General features: G+C 43.4%; 1 non-coding gene across 1 annotated transcript; it reads right to left on the bottom strand.

The window, feature by feature from the left end:
• Positions 1 to 1,031: 1,031 nt before the first annotated feature.
• On the bottom strand, positions 1,032 to 1,103 carry trnag-ucc (transfer RNA glycine (anticodon UCC)). Its single transcript has one exon. It is a non-coding gene; the product is annotated as a tRNA-Gly (tRNA).
• Positions 1,104 to 19,517: the final 18,414 nt, after the last annotated feature.

Genomic DNA, 19,517 nt, shown 5'->3' with positions numbered 1-19,517 from the left:
CACTGGATTTACTAACGTTGAAGGGTCAGTGATCAGAGAGGACAGTCCCTGTCGTTCTGTTCCCGAATCTCCACCTCCCGCTCTGTTAGTACCTCTCAGTCTCCTGGGAATTGCATTGTTCCCAATTTTGCCGGATTCCAGTCCTTTAACCTTGACTGAGCAGACAGTCGATGGTCTGAGGGATATCATTCCCAAACATCTCATGTCCGAGGTAATAACAATTAATAACGATGTCTGTGCATCCTCCTCAAATCTGTGAAAATCATTGTTGCGGACTGTAGGAACATTTATTGACCGAAATTGAGGAGGTTTTGAACCAAATCAAACTCCTATGAGTTAAGAAGATAGTCTAGATCCCGTTTTCTTTTCCCCTGAAGGCAAATGCACGGCAATGCAATTCAATTGGTGAAATTTCCAGGCTTGAACCAAAACACAATTTACTTCACACCATCGTTGTAACACAAACAAAAAACAAAGTGTTGACTCACCCAACTCTATTGGAATACTTAACGAAATGAAACATCATTTAACTACGAAACAGTCAATTTTCGAATACAGTAACATTGCATAAACCACACAAAACTGGTCTTCCTGCTACCGGAATGATATTGTGAAAATTGAACGGAGGAGAAAAAGGTATAATGTGATGTTTGTAATTCTTAAGCTTCCAAATGGTTTTGAGGTGCGAATGTATTTTAACCTTGAAGAAATTTGATGCATTTAAACCTCCTTCCTGTCCACGATAGAAGCTGTTGAATCTGTTCCGAATTTCCAAGGGCTTCTGTAATTATTTAAGTTTTCTGACGATAGCAATCTCTGACTTTTCCAACAAAACAAAACGAACCTTATGTTGCGAACAATATTCAAGCAAGCAATGGCCAGCAGAGAGGAAAGCTTTCGAGCAACGCTTCCCGGATTGTCACGGCAATTAACAGGAACCATCGCCATGAAAAACCGAAAGCAACCTGACAAATCCGTTTAGCCACAGAATGGATTGGTGTTCAAGACTTTTCCTTGCAAAACCACAATGCTGCGATGGCCGGGAATCGCACCCAGGTCAACTGCTTGGAAAGCAGCTATGCTCACCACTACACCACCACCGCGCGAGCAGCTAAACTGCCCCTTTTCCCAAACGCACATACAAGGCCGTGATAGTCACCAACTGAACTGGGGCTGAAAGCAAAACAAGAAATTGCTTGTAAAACGTCAACAGGTCTGGAAACACCAGAATCAGAAGCCTTCAGCCCTTAAGAACAATCACTGGATCCAAAAGGTTCACTCCCCACAAATGCTGCCGGACCTGCTGAGTTTCCCAGCAATTTTTGTGCTGTCTCTCAGATCTGCAACATCTGCAGTTCTTTGTCAGATATAAAAAAAACGTTGACCCATTGAAGGGGATATTTGATCAGATGATATTCCACTTCATCCACACAGATAGATTGGATGGAGCATAGGATCATAAAATGCTGACAGTATTGAAACAGGCTATTCGTCTCATCATGCATCCCACCAAGTCTCACCCTCTACGCTATTCCTGTAACCCTGCATTTCTCATGGCTACCCATATAACCAACACTCACCTGGACACTATTGACTATAGATCGTTGCATATCCACCCTAACCTGCGCATCTTTGGACTGTTCGAGGATACTGGAGCACCCGGAGGAAACTCACGCAGACACGGGGAGAATGTGCAAACTCCACACAGACAGTCTTCAATCAGACAGGGATCTGGTTAATTGGAGAGGTTTCAAGAGGGAGTGCAGACTGGTGTGTGAATGATGGGCCGAAAGCCTGATCTCAGTGCTATAAAGGCTCTACAGTAGCATGATTCCCTACATCCAGCATTCAACACAGTTTGCATTTTGTTTTAATCCGTCCTGTTATTGACATTATTCTGCGTGAAATGTACAGAGAGAGGTTGTTTGTGCATTCACTAAGATCTGTGACGTGATGGGTCAGGAGCATTATATAAAATAACAACTGGCGGAGGGAGAACTGAATTCCCCCTCTGAATCTGCCGAGGACGTGCAGGACCTGGAACTTCTCTATCACCACTCACTCACCACCCGCCGCCTGATGGAAGAACGCCTGATCTTCCTCTTCAGGAACCTCCAACCCCAGGGCATAAATGTGGCCTTTACCATTTGCCTGATTTGCCCCTCCGACCACTTTATCCCAGTTCCATCCTGCCAGCTCAGCACCATCCTCATGGCCTGTCCTACCTGCCAATCTTCCTTCCCACCTATCCGCTCCACCGTCCTCTCCGACCAATCACCTTTACCCCCACCTCCATCCATCAATTGCGCTCTCCGCTCCCTTCTCCGCAGCCCCACTCCCTCCCATTTATCTGTCCACGATGGACGCTCCCAGCCTCATTCCCGATGATGGTGTTTTGCCCGAATGTCAACCCTCCTGCTCCTCGGATGTTACCTGACCTGCTGTGCTTTTCCTGCATTACTCTAATCTTGGCTCTGATCTACAGCATCTGCAGTCCTCAATTTCACCTCGCATGACTGAATTCTTGCCCCTTACAGATCGAATTTGGTCTCGTGTTTTCATCATGAATTTCATTATGTTTAATATATTTTATTTTAAAAATCATCACAATATATTGATGCACTCATGAGCATGTAATGCATTTGGACAGAACAATGCCTCCTTTCTCTGTGAACAAATAGAATTAAAGGAGTCGATTTGGAGAATGTTTCCTCTCACAGAAACAGGAATAGGGAGTTGTAATTCTCTCTGAAATAAACACAGGCCATTCAGAGGAATCTGATAAGGTCATACAACATCTGTCGAGAGAAGGGAAAGATTAGCTCATATATTATGAGAGTAGGGGACTTCAGCAGAGCGGTAGGAAGTTAGTAAAGTAATAATTCCTGAAAAATTGGAATGGGGATAACGCTGAAGAAAGAACGAGAGGTCTATACAGCCTGTTTAACATATTCAGTCTGTTCTAGTAGTCAACCCAATCAAAGCTAGGCTTAGATTTCATATCCAGTTTCCTGTCCAATCCACATATCCCGTGACTCCCTGAGAAACCAGCAATCTGTGTCTTCCAATCTGAAATGCACTCAGTGAGGGTGCATCAGCAATCGTCAGGGACAGAGAATATTAAAGACTCAGAGGCCTTAGAGTTAATCGCTCTCTCCTTATCTCATTCCCAAATAACCTGCCCTTACCCTGAGGGTGTGTCAAAAGATCTGTAAATGGTGTAACTTTAACACTGACTTCTCTTCACAGATTCTGTCAGACCTGCTGAGCTTTTCCGCAACTCCTGAGACTGTGTTATCGTGTTTTAGATGCCCAGACCCACAGGATCAATTTCTCACCATCTACCCTCTGAAGCCTGTTCAGAATTTGATGCATTCAAATGAAATCGTATTTCAATTTTCTCAAATATGGACACAATTTATTCAAAAGCTCAGCATTGGAGCACGTGGGTTCCAAACAGTGACCTTTATTTTGTGGTTCATTAACGTGTTTGGCTCATTGCCGCTGGGTTACCACGTATTACTCAGATATAATTGTTCTTGTGAAGTTGACAATGAGTTCGCGTCTTGAACTGCTGCCATTCATTTTGTCCAGATAAACACATAATGATGTAAGTGAGGGAGTTCCAGGATTTCCAACCAATGGCACTTGTGGAACTGAGACGTTTTTCAGAGCCAGGGTGGCGAGTGGCTTGGTGTGGAATTGTCAACTGGTGTCCCATGTTTCTGCTGTGCTCAGTGTTCCACGCGATAATGCTGTGGTTTTGGAAGCTGCTCTGTGAGGAACTTTGGGCAATTTCTACAGTGCATCTTGTCTGTGGTACACTCCACTGCTACTGAGTGTGGATGGTGGAGACAGAGAATGTTTGTGACTGTGGTGCTGAGCAAACTGCACTGCAAGTTAATTCTACTTAATTATGGATAACATAACTACTTGCCATCATCATCAATCCATTTCACAGCTGGACATCCAGTGATTACACGGATGTGGTGTACAAGTCTGTTAGTTGCTCAAATGACCATGAACTTTTTTAACTAGATTCACCTTTTCACGGGGTATTATGCTGAGAGACCTCACGCGATTGTTCCACTTTCTCGTCAACATTTCATCTGTAAAAACTGGGAACGAGCTGATGGGACACAGATTTTGCTGCAGATGGTTAGACACAGCGCAGTGTTAGTTACTGTACACTGATTCTGTTTGGCTTTATGCATGTGTTTCTCTGAATGTGTGTGTGCATTATCGTGTGTCACAATAATGCACACAATGTTTTTGTGATTCTGTGTGTGTCTACCCATCTATCTCTTCCTGACTATCTGTGGTTATGTGAGTGTGTTTGTATCTCATTGTGTGTATTAGTGTGTGTCTCCATGTTTATGTATCTCTGGGTCTGTGACTGTGTGCAACGGGCTCTCTGTTATTTTCGGGATTGTAACAATTGAAATGTGATTTAAACCCCAATATATCTGTACCTCTGACTATTCCTCTTGGGCGTGAATGATACATTGATTTTTGTTATGTTTGAACGTGTGTGTGTGTGTGTGTGTGTGTGTGTGTTTGTCTGTGTGTGTGTGTATTTGTGTCTGTGTGTTTTGTGCCTGTCTTTGTGCGTGTGTGACAGACGGAAATACGTACAGATACTCAGACACAATCACATATACAGTGAGATGTGCAGAGACACATACAGACAGAAGCACACATATCAACTTAAAGAGACACACGTGCACATACAGTCACACAGACATTCACACACAAGCGCACAGATGTTGATGGAGACAGCAAAAGTGATACTATTAGAATTTCTTGTTCCTAAAACTAAATGAGAAATTAATAGATTTTTGGATTGTTTGACTTTACAGGAAATTTGTCCATAATTTCGTCCGGACAGCTGTGCCTTTTACAAGTTTTTGAACGAAATAAGAGAAAGGTGGTTTAGTTAGTAGAGTGCGAAGTTAATGTTGAAAGGATGAAAACAATTTGAATCGATGAACCTATTTTACCATCCCTGCGTTTTCCAGTCTTTTTAAAATGGCCGCTGATGCTTCTGAATTGGGTCGACGTCCTGTCTTGTTCCAGGATGATGAATTAGGAATTGAGATCCTGGAGGATATTTCTATTAGAATCAATACCGATCATTGGAAAAGGCCTCTTCCATAGGAAAGGGGACTTTGGGATTGCTGTTGATCTTCAGCACTTCGAAGACCACCCAACAAAGAACAATGAAATGCAAATTACACAGATTGTAATCCACTGGCCTTCTTTAAAAGTTTCAAATTAACAATGCAACATATTTTGATGGTGTTGTTTGTTGTCACCATTTTATTATACACATCACTAGAAAACTTAATGTGAATTCAGATATATTGTCCTAAAATACAAATGGTGAAATACGAAAAAGCTTTAAGAAATGTGAAGGTTGCATAACATTGCAAGAAGGGAGAAATAATAAATAGACTGCACTTTTTATAAAAAATATGCATCAAGTATTTTGCAAGTAAATGCGTTTTTGAAATGGCATTTTAGTTTTCTCAGGGCGAATACATATAAAAAAACATTTTTTAAAAAAAGAATTGAGTGTAATTGTGGACTAAAATGTTAAAAGAGCGACCTTACAAACAGATCGAAAGTGGAGGATAGCTGCAAGGTTTGACAGCAGTTCACCCGATAGTGACCCAATAATTGAAGTGTGATTGGAGATGAACGGAGTTATACACAAATGCAGCCTTTGTTTGTGACAAGGAGCTCATTGATGATTGGCCACTAGTTCACCACTGACAAAGGCTTTCTGCTACCAGCAACGATGTGATTGGTTCTCAGGCAACTAAACAGTTTGGGACTCTGAACAAGATACAGGGAAGTCTTCACCTACTCAGGAGCTCTCTCTGTTCGCGGCAGTGATAGGTGCTTCAATCCTGAAGAAACCTGGTTTATTTTTGTTTCAGCTGTTCCTAACGGCTCTGCCTTTTAATGAGTGTGTTAGAGACTGTTTGTAAGTATTAACTAGTCCTTCTGCATGGTATAAATCAATGACAGCCTCCAAGATGCACTGTATAAATTTACCAAGGCTCTAAACAAAGTACATTCCAAAGACATGACAACGAAGAAATGGAAGGGCAGGGGAAGCAGATGAATGGGAGGGTTATGACTTGGAGCCAGTGATCAAACCTGGTTAAATGAAGAGTAGAGGACTTTAATTTATTACGTCAGGAAGTATGGTATACAGTAAGATTTGGCGATCTGGATTCAGAATTGGCTGGCTGACAGAACGCAGAGCTTGGTTGAAGATGGAAAATATTCTGCCTGGAGGACAGTGTTGATTGGAGTCCGGCAGGGCTCTGTTCTTGTGCCTCTGTTCTTTGTAGTTCTTATAAATGACTTGGATGAGGAGGTTGAAGAGTGGGTTAGTAAGTTTGCAGATGACACTAAGGTTGCAGGTATCGTCGACAGAATAGACGGCTACTTCAGGCTGCAACGCGACATAGATAGGATGCAGATCTGGGCTGAGAAATGGCAGATGGAGTTCAACCTGGATAAACGTGAAGTGATGCATTTTGGAAGGTGGAACACGAATGCTGAACATAAGATTAAAGACAGAATCCTTGGCAGTGTGGAGGAACAGAGGGATCTGAGTATGCAAGTACATAGATCCCTCAAAGTTGCCACCCAAGTGGATAGGAATATTAAGAAAGCATATGGAGATTTGGCTTTCATAAGGGGGATTGAGTTTAAGAGCTGCGAGGTTTTTCTGCAGCTCAACAAGTCCCTGGTGAAACCACACTTGGAATATTGTGTCCAGTTCTGGTCTCCCCCCTATATAGGAAAGATGCAGAGGCTTCGGGGAAAGCGCAAAGAAGGTTTATCAGGATGCTGCCTCGACTGGAGGGCTTGCTTTATGAAGAAAGTTTGAATAAGCTCGGACTTTTCTCTCGGGAGTGAGGGAGGAAAAGAGGAGGCCTGATCGAGGTATAGAAAATAATGTGAGGAATAGATACAATCAATAGGAAGAGACTTTTCCGCCGGTCAGGATTGACTGGTATGAGAAGTCATAGTTTGAAGATATTAGGAGGAAGGTATAAAGGAGATGTCAGAGGTAGGTTCATGATGCAGAGAGTTGTGAATGCATGGAATCGGTTGTCAGCTGTGGTCATGGAAGCAGAGTCATTGGGAACATTGGTGCGACTCCTGGACATGCATATGGATAGCAGTGAGTTGAGGGGTGCGTAGATTAAGTTACTATATTTGACATTAGGATTAAATCTCGAGGGCCAAAGGGCCTGTTCTGTGCTGTACTTTTCTCATGTTCTATGTTCTATGAGTGCATACACTGGGTACATCTAAACGTAAGGTGTCAAACTGGTGAAGCTACGGCACAGACATAGTTGCATGCCAGAAACCATAAGAAGCAACGGATAGACAAGGCGAATTGACTTCATCACTCACGGATCAGACAGAAACTCTGCAATCCTGCCACCTCCCATCATAAATGATGCGGGACAATATAATAAATCATTTCTTTCACATGAACGACGAGGCTGAGGGATACGAAATAGATCCTTTCGAAATAATGACAGTCATGGAAGTAATGGATAATGGAAGTCTTTTACACAGACCACAGGAGACATAGGTTTAAAGTCTTATCGAGCAGACCAGACCCAGACGTATGGTATGCAGATTGATTTTGCTTGTTTTATGATAATCATACATTCTGAGAAACAGTGAAGTATATTATGTTGCATTCTCTTCAGTACAAACCATACTTTACACAAGGACATCAGTTTAATGTAGTTTCACAGCTTTTGAACAGGTGCAGAGAAGGATCAACTCTATATATGACAGGTCCATTCATAAGTTTGATAACAGCACGGAAGAAATTGTTCCTGAATCCATTCGTGCTTATTTTCAAACATTTGCGTCTTCTGTCCGATGGAAGAGTTTGGGAAAGAGCATTGCGGTGGTGGGAGGGGCCTTTGATTGTGATAGCTGCATTCCTGAAGCAGTGGGAATTCAATAACGAGTCAATGGAAGGAAATATGATTTGCGTGATGGATTGTGTTAGGTACATGCATCTCTGCAATTTCTTGCAGTACGGCCAGACCAGTTACCATACGAAGCGTCTGGATAGAATGTTTTCTGCAGTGCAATGTTAAAATTGGTCAGAGTCATTGCTACAATGCTAGATTTTCTTCCCCGTCAGAGGAGGTAGATGCGTTGAAGTGCTTTCTTGACTGTAGAGTTGACATGGATAGACTGATTGTTTGTAATATTTATTACTCGGAAATTGAAGCTGTCCATCACCTCCAAATTTGCAACAATGACAGAGACCAGTGTGTGTCCTTCAGTCCAATTCCTGAAGTCAATGGCTAGTTCCCTTGTTTTGCTGACATTGAGGGAAAGATTGTCGTCTTAACACCATGTCACTAAGCGCTATTTCCTGTAGGAGAAAGTGAGGACTGCAGATGCTGGAGATCAGAGCTGACAAATGTATTGCTGGAAAAGTGCAGCAGTTCAGGCAGCATCCAAGGAGCAGGAGAATCGACGTTTCGGGCATAAGCCCTTCTTCATGAATGAGGAGGGTCTGCCAAGCAGCCTAAGATAAAAGGTAGGGAGGAGGTACTTGGAGGAGGGGCGTTGGGAATGCGTAGGTGGAAGGAGGTTAAGGTGAAAGTGATCGGCTGGAGTGGAGGTGGGGGCGGAGAGGTCAGGAAGAAGATTGCAGGTCAAGAAGGCGGTGCTGAGTCCGAGGGTTTGCACTGAGATTGGTGGGGGGAGGGGAAATGAGGAAGCTAGAGAAATCTGCATTCATTTTTTGTGGTTGGAGAGTTCCTAGGCGGAAGATGAGGTGCTCTTCCTCCAGGCGTCTGTTGCCATGGTCTGGCGATGGAGAAGGCCAAGGACCTGCATGGCCTTGGCGGAATGGGAGGGGGAGTTAAAGTGTTCAGCCACAGCGCGCCTGGGTTGTTTGGTGCGGCTGTCACAGAGGTGTTCTCTGAAATGTTCCGCCAGTAAGCAGCCTGTCTCCCCACTGTAGAGGAGGCCACATCAGGTGTAGTAGATGCAGTAAATGTTGTGTGTGGAGGTGCAGGTGAATTTTTGACGGATATGGGAGGATCACTTGGGACCTTGGAGAAAAATGAGGGGGAGGTGTGGGCGCAAGTTTTGCGTTTCTTGCGGTTGCAGGGGAAGGTGCTGGGAGTGGAGGTTGAGTTGGTGGGGGTTGTGAAACTGACGAGGGAGTCACGGAGGGAGTGGTCTTTCCAGAACGCTGGTAGGGGAGGGGAGGGGAGGGAGACATGTCCTTGGTGGTGGTGTCTGTTTGGAGGTGGCAGAAATGACGAAGGATGATACGATATTTGGAGGTTGGTGGGGTGGTAGGTGAGGACCAGTGGGGTCTCTCCTCATGGAGATTGGAGAGGCGTGGTTCAAGGGCGGAGGAGCGGGAAGTGGAGGAGATGCGGTGGTGAGCATCGTCAACCACGTCTGAGGGGAAATTGCGGACTTTGAAGAAGGAGGCCATCTGGGTTGTTCGGTATTGGAATTGGTCCACCTAGGAGCAGATGCGGTGGAGGTGAAGGAATGGGAATATGGGATGGCGATTTTACAGAGGGCAGGGTGGGAGGAGGTGTAATCTAGGTCGGTTTTGAGACCTACCCACTATCGTGGTGTCATTAGTAAATCTGTAAATGGAGTTAGAGCTGCATTTGGCGGTACAGTCACGAGAGGGTAAGACATATTGAAGGTGGCTGAGTACACAGCCTTGAAGGGCACCAGTATTGCGTATTATTGAAGAGGAGGAGTTTCCAACAATCCTCATTCATTGTGAGCTGCAGGTCAGAAAGTTAAAGATCCAGTTCTCGATGTGAGGAAAGTCCTCGGACTCAGAAATGTCGATGAGTCTTGTTGGCATTAGGGTCTTCAAGGCAGAGCTAAAGCCAATATACAGAAGACTGATGTAGGTGTCCATGTTATCCAGATGTTCCTGAGATGAGTGAAGTGCCAGAGAGATGGGGTCTGCATGGATCTATTACGATCGTGGCGAATTATCGAGGACCTGAGCAATCTGGGAGTTAATGTTTGCCATTCCTAACCTCTTAAAGCACTTCATAGATGAGATCGGCCATGATTGTATTAAAAATCGGAGCAGGTTCGAGGAGCCGAGTTCCAGACTCATGCTCCTATTTCTTGTGTTCATTTGTTCTTTATAGCTAAGAGGGAAACATGTTAACGAATGGTCCTGGCAGACAATGAAGATCCACACACACAAATCCCATTTCTCGGCTATAAGCCCACCGTCCTGAAGGTTTCAGCAATGCATGGGATTATTGAAATACCACACAGGTAATATGAATGCTTATGATTCAAACATTCATCCTAGTAATGAGATTGTGTGAGACTTTACGTTCTTCTCGGTGTATGGTAGCCGGCTGTAAAATGAACCTGAGCAGGAACTGCAAAGAGGAGGATATCAGAGTAAGGAGCACAAGGAGTCCAAGAGCTGCAAATGTTGTTAGGAAGAGGGCCACCTGCACAAGAACTACACAAAACAGGGGAGGGGGGGCCTGGGAGTGAGGGTGTCGATCCAATATTACCGGAAGTGTTAACGTGAGTTGATCAATCAATGAATTAATTAAAATTTGATGAAGAAATGTATCTGACTCTCTCTGACAGTCTGTCCCTCTTTTTTAAAAAGTGATAAAATACCGCCCTCTGCTGGCCTCCCAGTGTCACTGTACAAGCAGCATTTTTTTTTCTCTCTGGGACACTTTGCTCCTGTCCCTGTACATTCTATTATTTCTGACAGTCTCACAATGCCCTGAATGACTCAAAGGCGCCAACGGCTACGCAGTGACGTCACAAAAAGGATGGCCACAACCAGCGGGGAAAGTCTGACAACGAGGAAGTGAGAGGAGGCAACAGGTGATTCGTGCCAGGGCCGTGAGGTGAGGGAGAGCGATCCCCTCTGGCCGCGACGAGAGGAACCAGCAACCACTTTCTGAATGAAAGCAACTATATATTTTTGGAGAACTAGGTCATTTATTCCCATTTCATCATTCCGTAACAAGGCAGCACCCACCCCCTGAAATACTTCAATACTATCGTACAGGAAATGTACAAATGTTAGGAACCACAGAACGATGAAAAGGTTTAACATTATTGCTTGGACAGAATTTCAGCAGTGGCCCTGTTTTCTGCCTCCCTCCATTTTCAAATCGAAAAGTTGCATTTGTTGCTTCCGAGTTTAAATGAACTTTCTCTGAATTTAATTAATGGAGAAAACAAAAGAAGTGGAGAGCAATAGTGATAAGGGGATTGCATTGTTCGGGCATCAGGCAGATATCTGTGACAGTGCAGATGCGACACCAGGTAGTACGCTACCTCCCTGAGTCCGGGATGTCACTGAATGGCTGAAGGACAGTCTGAAAAGCATACGAGCAAATATAAGATATGGCAACGGTTGGAGCCTTGAAAACAGTATATAGGAAGCTGTGAGATCAATTGACAACACAGGGTTAAATACAGAGTAAAGTTCCCTCGATGATGCCTAACCAAACACTTTGAAGATATGTATAATCTGAGCAGCAATAGAAATTTAACTCACTCCCAACTATCCCCACAGAAACACACGCGCGCACACACACACACGCAGTAATTCTCAATTGTTATCCAAGAGGGTTCCCATTTTCGACGAAAATAGATGTATTCCAGAAGTTACTCACAGAGTTCTTCACTGGATTATTTCTGTTCAGTTTGGATTCTAAATTAGATTCATGATTCGTAACATCCCCATGGACAATTTTCCTCAACCCATGTGCTATGTCCTGCTCACAACAACTGCATTTGATTCCAATACCGTATGTTGTTTGATACAGGAACCTTTCTGTGTCGGGAGGATTGAGTCTTGATTCTGACACAGGTGTGTGAATGTCCTGATTATCTGACATCCAGGATTGTTTAATGAAGCTTTGATGTTTGGAAATCCCGATCTGTACATTTTACAGTCCCTTAGTAGTACTGTATTTATTTTCAGTCAAGTACTCCTTTAATCTGGATCTTATTAATTGGTTCAACGTCATTGTCCACAACCTTGGACACAAATCGGGAGAGTTCAAGTGATGGCGTCACCAAATATTTGGACAGTTTGGCAATTATGACCAGGACTTGGGCCTAGGGAGGTGAAGACGTTTTACTGTGATCGTACAGGAGATATGGACACCATGAAGCATCTCCAAAATGATCACGGATGAATGTGGCAATTCACAGATATTCTGGGCGAGCAGAGCGAAACAGGCAGACACACTGAATAAGGAACAGAGAGTGACAGAAGGATTTTGAGATTTCCAAAAGGCATCTGCTCAAGTTAGTCTTGATCTAAAAACGGAGTATATTATTGGTGAAACTAGTTTACAAGTAAATTGTGAAGTGGAAGTAAGCTGCTGTCAAACAGATCGATGTAGCGATGATAAGTGAATGGGCAAAGCCCTGTCCATTACAATACAAAGTGGAGAGTGTCAGGGAGAATCGACAGAGACTTCAGTTTATATGGGGAGATGTTATAGGACTCTGACGTAGAGAGGGATCTGTGTGTCCTGGGATATTAAAACACACTGAGTTAATCTGCAGGGGCAGCAAGGATGAAGTTTTCGTTTGTTCATCGGACTTGAGCATCACTGGCTGCACTCAGCATTTATCCCTCATTCACATCAGCCCTTGAGAAGATGGTAGTGAACTGCCTTATTGAACTGATATACTCCATAAAACTTTATTTGTGGAGAAACTGGATGTCGCAGAAATTAAACTGCAGCTTTTGTATTTCCAGTCCCAATTTTAAACTTAACTGTTTGAGCGGCACAGTGACTCAGTGGTTAGCATTGCTGCCTCAGAGTTCCAGGGACTCGTGTTTGATTCCAGTATCGTGCGACCGTAAATGGAGTTTGTAAGTTCTCCCCGTGTTTGTGTAGGGTTCTTTCGGATGGTCTGGTTTGCTTCGACATGTGCGGGTTCAGTAATATTGGCCATGCTAAATTGCCCGTAATGATCAGACATGTGAAGGTTAGGTGCATTAGTCAGGGAAATGTACAGTGATAGGGCAGGGGCATTTCACAACGCTGGGATTATATATTCATTTACTCTCGTCTGAGTGAGAGACTGGAATTCCATGTGTTGTCAGCAAGCTGATGTACAGCAGAACAAAGTCTCTAAGCTAATTGAGGGGAGATATTCGCAGAACAGGGAGAGAATAGGGAAAAAAACAAATTGCTGATAAAAGCTCAGCAGTTTTGGCAACATCTGAACAGAGAAACCAGAGTTACCACGTCGTATCCGGTCACCGTTTATCTGAGCCAGACCTGAAACATTAACGCTGATTTCTCTTCACAGATGCTGCCAGACCTGCTGAGGTTTTTCAGTAACTTTTGGTTTTGTTTCTGATTGACAGCATCTGCGGTTCTTTCAGATTGTATTTAGGTGCATTAGTCAGGGAAATGTACAGTGATAGGGCAGGGGCATTTCACACCGCTGGGATTCTATATTCATTTATTCTAGACTGAGTTAGAGACTTGAATTCCATGTGAATGGGGTTAAGTTCAGAGTAAAGCTGTTTCTGCACTTCAGCTTTTCCCAGACCATGTTCACCGTGGAATTAGATAATGACGAAGTCAACCCTTATCCCCACACTGTCCCTATCAAATGCACTTAGCATAGTTATATCACTGGCTTATAGGCAGATTGCATTTCCCTGTACACTTTCTCCAACTAAACCTTCCAGGGTCCGGGAAAAATAGGGTTACATACAATGTACAGATATGTCCACAAACACTTCCGTGTCAGGGGAAACTCTGTGTTAGATTACAGAGTAAAGCTGCCTCTACAGTGTCTATCAAAAACTCGTACATAGCTCATACGCACAGACACACTGTCATGCAGTCAAACATGTTCAGTCACACGCACAGTAGAGCATTGCAAACTCCCGATCTCAGAATCTCATACTCGAACACAACCTCTCACTCAGCCAATCTCAGCCACCAACCCTCAGTCAATCAGTCACAGACACCTCAAAGCCACACTCGCTCATTCAAATACACAGTTACTCTTTCACAAATGTATACTAATGATACACAATCCGAGAGGCTTGCTTAATGGTAAATCAATTTCTTTATTTTTAGAGAACACAAAATTTGAAGGCAAATTACGTCAGGCTGGTCCTTGATAAATGCCTGTTATCTGGATAAAATACATCTTACTCCACGCTAAATCTCTGACAGATTCTGAACAAGACCACACACCTACAATTCAGTAGCTGACCTGTCATATTACTATCGTATTTTTGTCTTGAAGTTTGGAAAGTTAGACAGATTTTTAAAAATCTCAGGGCACGGACTTTAAAAGGATTCTGGAATCTGCATCTTAATCAATGGAAACTTTGTAACAGAGTTCTCCATATCCTGCTTTTCCAGTTTAATTTGTAAATTAACATTTCTACAATGTAGGAATGTATGAATGGAAAAAAAAATTCACACATTTGCCCGTCACCTGTGCGGACAGAATTCAGATTCAAACTGAAGCTTCTCTGCTCCTGCATCCAGTTTACCATTGTACCATTTGGTTTAGATTATCCCTCCTCTAACATCGAAATTGCATCGATTCACATCCCAGTTTATTTCATCTGCAGGAGGCCGAGAGATGAAAATGTACAAAGTGTACGATTTGTTTTAATCTGCCAAACCAGGACAAATGATTCCAAAAGTGTCAGTAGCCATTATAGGTTTGTTTCAGGTTCCAGTTCATGTCAGCACAGCGCTGACAGCGACTTTATAAACAGGGAAAGGCAAGAACGGGTTGGGGACTTGGGAGTCCATGTGCAAATGAATGCAGCGTAGATTCACAGAACTATAGTTGGACGGCACGGGTTCAATGGCCAGGGAAATGACACAAGCCCAGCACTGTATCCCTGGAATTCAGAATGGTCTAAAATGATGAAAGTTTGAGAGTCAATGACAGGAACTGCAGGATATCATAGGGAGAAAATATCGTTGATGCTTCTGGAATCTATAAATAGGTTCAGTGTCGAGTAATCTAACAATAGACTGGAACGCTTTGAAATCTCAGGCCATGTTCAGCATGAGGTTAGGTTTTGTTTTAATCACCCGACACTGTCCCCATCAATCTCTAACAGAAAAGCACAGGCATCGGGTTAAGTACAGATTAAAGCCCAATTACACTTCCCATCAACCACTCCCGGGACAGGAACAGCACTGAGTTAGATAAAGAATAAACCCCCCTTTACATTTTCTACATCAAACCGTCCCAGGATAGGGACAATACTGTGCCAGATATTAACCAAACATCGTCCATATAACCAGAAAATGACTGCATTCCATCTGCTGCTGCCTTGCCTATTGTGGGTCACAGAGTGAGCTCCGAAACACCCCCAGGGCAATCTTATCCTGTACCTGTGGCTGTGGCTCTCTATCTGTGTCTGTAAGTCTCTCTCAGTTTCTGAAATTACCTCCCATTCCCTCGACAATGTTGAATAAATTTCAAAACCGTTCAATTACGTTTAAAAGATTTTCGGATACCCTTAAGATTTTTTGCAGGGTTTATAAATATCCATCCTCACGATACTTGCGGATATCCAGTGTAATTCCTCTACATTTATATAGTCCGTAATCCACAAAGCAAATTAACATCCAGGGTCCGTGAACAATCCTGAAGTTCCATGAAGTGTCTCTCTTTATTGCATGCGATTGGTCATTAACAGTAAGGAAGCGTTCCTATGATTTTTTTCATTGAGACGCCATCAGGAGTCCTGAGGACCACTTTGATTCTCAGACTGACTGTTCATCGTCACTGCAAAGAAAAATCAAATTTTCAAGGTGCAGGAAAATCTCAACGAAAATAACTGCTGATGTGCTTCCCCAAGGTAATCACTGATACTTTTTAGGATGAGATTTTGAAGAGGACATTTAGCTGAATGAAACCAGGAGCAGGACGAAGCCATTCAGCCCCTACAGCCTGCTCTCCATTCAATGTGATCATGCCTGATTCCCTATCTCAACGCTGTATTCCCACTTGCTCTCCAGAGGTCGTGGTAGAGAATGGTACAATTACAAAATTTGTTCACGTTTGTCGGAGGAATCGAACAGAAACTGAATGATCCCGTTGAAAATGGTGAGAAGTTCTTAAATATTATCGTCCAGGGGGATATATGGTATCATAACTTTAACTGACAGTGGAGTCAATAACGTGGAGGACAATTGATACAGAAGAGTACATTACAGGCCCTTCAGCCCTCGATGATGTGCTGATCGGTTAATCTACTTTAAGATCAAACTAATCTGCATAACCTATCTTCCATGTGCCTATCCAAGAGTCGCGTAAACATCCATAATGCATCTGATTGAACTACCACCACCATAAATTCTGGTCGGTGCATAGAAAGAACTTACCTCTCATCTCCCCGAAACATTCCTCCAATCACTTTTAAATTATGCCCCCTTATGAAGACATTTCTGTACCGGGAAGAGGTCTCTGTCTATTCATTCTATCTGTGGTTCTTATCATCATATACACCTTTATCAATTTACCCCGCATCGTTCTTCACTCCAATGAGAAAAGCCCTCGGCCCCTCAATATTACTTAATAAGAAATGCCCTCCAGTCCAGGAAGCATGATGGTAAATCTTTTCTGCAGCGTCTCTAAAACTTCTGCCTTCAGGATCAATCTAGTCAGATTGCAGATTTTAAAAAAATCTGTGACTAATTCTGAACAAGCTTCACGTGGAATATGCTTTATAAATCACAATCCCTCATGTAGTTGGAGGGTTCGCCATGTCAGGGTGTGATTTTGATTAAATACAGGAAATGTCTCTCCCCCACGTTCATTACGTGACTGTTTTGCTCTTTATGACAAACAGAAAGCTCTCGCCTCTCTCGTGTCTGTTTCACTGATACTCCGTGCTTCATATTAATTGACCACTAACAATAAGGAAGTCTGGCTCTGACTAGTTCATTGTGAGGATATCAGGAATCCTGTGGATCACTTTCATCCTCAGACCGACTAGAACGAACTTCTGCATGTATCCTCCTAAATTCTGCTACTCTTCTCTTCCCTGCTTCCTGCATTTTCAATTTGTGTCATTTGCAAATTTTGAAGACATGTCCTGTTGTCTGGAGGTTGACAGTGAGTAAAGCTCGAAGTCCACAACAAAGACTCCCAAGCCAAGCGTCAGCATGCTGACATTTCTTGATGTCAGTGACCAAGTCCTCATTGACAAAGTGGGAGTTTGAGATTCAGAAACTAAATTATTGTGACACTCTGTTCTGTCCATTGACTCTCCACCCCTCAGTGAAATTCAAGTAATGACCTAGTTCCCTGTTAAAAGCGTCAGTTGGAGCCGCCTCCATCAGAACTCCAGCAGGGCCCTCCACACAAACACCAAGCGTTGTGTCAACAAAAACATCTCTTACTACACATCTGTTACTTTTGCAGATAATTCCAGCCTGTGTTGTCTCATTCTTGAACCTTATATTCGGGGAACAGTTTCTCCCAGAGGCGTCATGATTTTGAAAATCCCATCAGATTACCAATCTGAAAAGCTCTATTCTTTCCAATCCATCCCCATGATTGAAGGTGCGGACCCAGGAACAAATGCACACAATATTCCAGTAATCTGAAGTGATTAAGGAAGTGAGCTCACTCTCGACCACCTTCTCGAGAGGAATAAGTGACAGCACAGACAGTGAAGGCCACATTCTTTAGGAGGGTCTCCCCATCAGAGTTTTCAGGTCCCCAGTTGATTAGAACAGAGTCTATGTCCAGGTTTTTGCAGGGGCCTGACATGCAACGCCAGCCTGTGCTTCTCCAACAAATACCTGACCAATGGAATGATTCCTTTATGAATCAGTTAATGCAAAGAAATATTTATACTTTTCAGTGTAATTCTCTGGTTGCACAATCGACTAGAATCTGCTGTAAATGATAGTCCCCATGAGGTGTTCGGAAGTATATCAGGTGTACAGTAGATATTCGACCCTTTTGCATGGCTGGATTTAACCCAGAGGAAGAGTTCCTGTCCTAAACACACGCAAGGACAAATCGCAAGCAAAGTCACAGGGCACAGGTGTCAAATCGGTTCCCTTGGAACTGGCTGTCCAAGCTCTGTGTGTAATTGTCAGTGTCCCTCTGTGCAGCCTATAGTGAGGCCCGCAGTGACTCCTTCCTGGATGTGCCTTTCCCCTTGGGGAACACTGAGACATGGAGATTCTACAGAGGCTGCGCAGTGGGGCCTGACCCCTGAGTCCCATCAACTTGCGGCTGGGTCTCTAACCTCACAATGGGAGATTACCCTCTCTCAGCTCGAGCTGGAGATTCAACAACAGCCAATAATATTTCCCCCTGGAGCACGGCCGCTTAAAAGTGAAGGAAAGGAAATCAGAGAAAGTTGCTCGGACAGAGAGAGCAGTAGGGAGAGAAACTGAAGATCTCACGTGTCCAAAATCAGGTTGGAATGCAGTGACTTTAGCGACTCTAGCTGTGTTTTGCCATTTGAACTGAACTGATTCTGAAATATGAAAATTAAATCGAGGAACATACTTCGTGTCAATAAGGGGGAAAGTGGACTTTATATTCCAACATCAATAAGTGTTCAGCGTAATTTTAATGAATCCTAATCATACGTTACTTATTATATTGCAAATTAACAAATGCTCACAATCTGGTGTAGACTCTTACTTTGTCTAGTTCCATCCGCTTTCGTCAAAAATTAAAAATGCAGCAATTAAAAGGATTTAGTGACAAAGAAAAAACAGGGGAACCGGAGGGAACGAAAACAAAATGGAAGTTCAGGAATGATGAGATAACAAAATGATACGGGTGCAAAACAGAACCTCTGCATCCCAACTTTCTTGTCCAAGTTGCTTGGAAGCACAAAGTAATAGGTCGGGAATAGGGTTTGTGGTGGAATTGAGCAGAAGTGCCAAAATATTACTGGAAGCTATGAAATACTGGGACCAGGATTGGAATCAGGAGGTGAGGCCACGTGGGCAGGGTAGGAAAAGTCTTGAATGCAACATTGTCAGAACTGGTCAATTAACGGGGTCGGTCAGCAGGGGGCATCGTTCAATCAATGTGGGCAGAGGATGTTCCGGTTCAGAGAATGCAGCAATCATATTTAAAGGCTGTTACCGATACTTTCAAACAACAGCTCTGGAGAGACATTGGCTACTAACCAACATTTAACATCAATTAGTTTCAGATTGCTCCCTGATTCATTAAAGTTCCTGCAGGATGCTTGGGCACAGGAACAGTCCCTGTTCTATCAAGACTGGAGAAGATCAATAAGTCAATGTGGGCAAGTTCAAGTGGAGATTGCTGAGGTGGTGAGGACGTGTGCGGAACCTGGTTAAGTTGACAAAAAGTGATCAGCGAGCGACATTTTCTGGAAGGGTTGCATGATAAAACTGAAGAACTTACATGTGGCCAGAGATGAAAGTGAAATTGAAAGCAAAACACATCATATCAGC

The sequence above is a fragment of the Chiloscyllium plagiosum genome, unplaced genomic scaffold (assembly GCF_037043375.1).
Source record: "Chiloscyllium plagiosum isolate Xiang-an unplaced genomic scaffold, Cpla_swu_hap1 HiC_scaffold_33, whole genome shotgun sequence".
Taxonomy (NCBI): domain Eukaryota; kingdom Metazoa; phylum Chordata; class Chondrichthyes; order Orectolobiformes; family Hemiscylliidae; genus Chiloscyllium; species Chiloscyllium plagiosum.
This window is presented reverse-complemented; position numbering and strand designations above follow the sequence as displayed.